The sequence below is a fragment of the Amblyomma americanum genome, chromosome 3, assembly GCF_052857255.1.
Source record: "Amblyomma americanum isolate KBUSLIRL-KWMA chromosome 3, ASM5285725v1, whole genome shotgun sequence".
NCBI lineage: Eukaryota > Metazoa > Arthropoda > Arachnida > Ixodida > Ixodidae > Amblyomma > Amblyomma americanum.
The window spans coordinates 15,976,131-15,978,852 of NC_135499.1; the positions used below are offsets into that span (position 1 = coordinate 15,976,131).

General features: G+C 46.2%; 1 long non-coding RNA gene across 1 annotated transcript; it reads right to left on the bottom strand.

Moving 5' to 3' along the window:
* Window positions 1–216: 216 nt before the first annotated feature.
* LOC144122865 (uncharacterized) lies at window positions 217–2,151 on the bottom strand. The gene is made up of 3 exons (XR_013312919.1): window positions 1,970–2,151; window positions 1,126–1,187; window positions 217–772 (listed from the first exon to the last, which is right to left on the bottom strand). It is a non-coding gene; the product is annotated as an uncharacterized LOC144122865 (long non-coding RNA).
* Window positions 2,152–2,722: the final 571 nt, after the last annotated feature.

A 2,722-nucleotide genomic window follows, 5' to 3' on the forward strand; every position in this document is an offset into this window, starting at 1 on the left:
ACACATAAAACAGAAAATTTAACAAGCAAACTAAAAATAGTTCAATGAGTCTGCACCTGGCAGAGAAGTAAATAATGTTCTTGAATAAATATAAACATATGAAGATGTTCTTTCATAAAAATAAGAACAAGCAAATAATGCACATAAATATGAACAATTCAATGTGGTGCAGGTGGCTCAAGCTGCTTTTGTAAGATTAGCGTCAGTATGTTCACATTCTGGATGAGCAGCTCTTGCTGACCATTTGACGCCTGCACAGCATCTGTCACCTCCCATATGGCCTGCATGTAAAAATACTTCCAATTACAAATTATTACTGACAACCAATTTCGAGATCTCGCTTAAGCTTTATGTAAAATTTCAGGTGCTGAGATATTTTGGACAAAGTATGGCTGTAGAAGACTCGTGTCAGTTTCATAAACTCAGCTGTCCCAACCACCTCCCACAAGAGGCGTCAAAACAGAAGTAGAGGTGCTCAAAAGAGAGCACTGATATTTATGCTTCAGGTGACGGCTTCGACTCTTCAAAGTGCAGTGTGCGCAGCGAGTACACACCTCCAGCATGCTTTGCTGAAAAACAGCGTCCTGGCGGTTCCGGGCGTCAGTAAGGGAATCGAAACGATGCGATTCATACAGCATCTGGTGCAGCACCTTATTGGCCCCATCGTCTCGCCGTCGCTTCCCAAGAAGGCTCGGCGTGGCACGTGTTGAGGGCTGCAGTGGGGGCTCTGGTGTGTGCTGCTGTGAGGGCTGCGACGAGGGCACCGGTGTAGCTGTCGGGAAAGAAAATGTGCTCATCACGCGGTGGAATACGCAAAACATTTGGTACAATGTGTTAGAGGACTTGACATAAATATACAGGACAGCAATCTTGGGCAGCATTGTAGTAGCATATTTCATGTGTACATTTGCTAGACTGCTAGGTGATGTCACAGCCTCACTGCAAGATAAATAAACATTCTGCACTGCGTGGCAAAGCCAGAGAGAGATAGTTTTGTGTGCACTGTAGAATCACTGCAGTATTTTGGCTACTGCTGCAAATGCTGCCAGAGAGTATAGTGCTGTTACTTTCAATCAGCTGCCAGAAAGGGTAGTATGGAGCTTGAATAATGGAATGCCAACTCACGGTCTGTGGGGCTCCGTGTGTCTTGTCGACAACTTGCTGAGGCTCCCCGTTCATCTCCTCTGCTGTAACAGGGTAAAAGGTGCGGCTGATTGGTACTGGCAAACCATGAAACTAAAAGAGCACTAGCAAAAGAGAAGCAATCAATAATGCTCAATCACTTGTCTATGCATTCCTGCACCTCCTCCGATACTAAAATACACCACAGATGGAATAAACAGTGCTAGCAAGGCGCAAGGCACAGACATCATGTTTTTAAACGGCCGACCCCTTGTTGTTGACGCAAGCTGTATCCACAGCTCGCGCTTTTCAATAGCTGTGTATGAGTTTGTTAGGCCGGCAGAAGCCCGAGCCAAGAGCGGATGGCTCTCAATGAACTCTATTATGATAAGCTCTTGCTCGCTTGGCATTCTTCGTGTTGGCGGCATTTCGAGACTATAATTCCCGCTTAGAGAATTGCAGCAGCGAACACAGCGGGGAAAACAAACAGGGAATAGTTTCTGCTCCGCTTTTCGAAAGCAGGGAATAACAGGGAAAAACCTTTGTTCTGAGTTTGGGCTAATATGTTTTTACAGGAACATATGCGTGTGCTGCGCTGCAGCAACTTATAGCACAGCTAAGAACGACCGAAAACGAGCAAGGTTGTTAGCGTGCGCCCAACCGCCTTGCTTGGTTCTTGCTCCTTCCCAACTGAATCATTTGTGCCAGACGTTTATGAAGCCAAAAAAGTTGATTTTATCCAACAAGCCGTGCTTCGTGGACGCCTTGTATTTGCTAAAGTGAAAGAAACAGAACCCAAATCATATGTTTGGCATGTGGCATCTTTAAACCAATAACACAGGCTTACCTCAAGTTGTCTTCGTCGATTTTCGGGCCCGACGTTTCGTGCAGGTTCCTTTCTGGAGGCCCGGGACCTTCACTGGCTTCGATAATTGTTATGCGCTCACTTTGGACAACCAAATAGAACCTTGATTTCAGACGACGCGTAAAAAAGCAGGAACTAGCCGTGGGATCAGCTGTTTTTTTAGAAGGCCGCCATGTTCAGTGTTTACATCTGCCAGCGCGCCCTCATGGCAACAAAACTTACCCACGAAAGCAGTTATTTGCAAAAGTGAATGTCCTTCTTGTTTTACTTCATGGCAGTGAGAGTGAAATACACTTTTTTGAAAGAATAAAACAATGTTTATTTTATTCACTGCGTATTCTTATAAAAAAGTTAGCATACGGCCCCTTGCCGTGCAAATAAGCCTCTTGTCGTGCAAATAAACTCTTCCGGGGCGGCACCCTACTAGCCATTGGTTGATTCCGCGTTCCGTCACGCGTTGACGTCTCGCCTTGTCGTCATGCTGTCGTCATTTTGACGTAACGCTCTACAACTTTAGAGCGAGTTCCGTAATTCGGGCCCAGAGCGGCGAACAGTGACGCATATGTTGTAAATGGTTTCTTTCGCCTCGTTTTGGCATCTTTATAGTTCGTTGCGGCAGCTTGCTCGATAGGCCAGCGCCGGAGGCGATCAGGCATCCGGGCACCCTAGGCCAGAGCGGCTAACAGCGACGCATGTGTTGTAAATGGTTTCTTTCACCTCGTTGTGGCCTTTTTC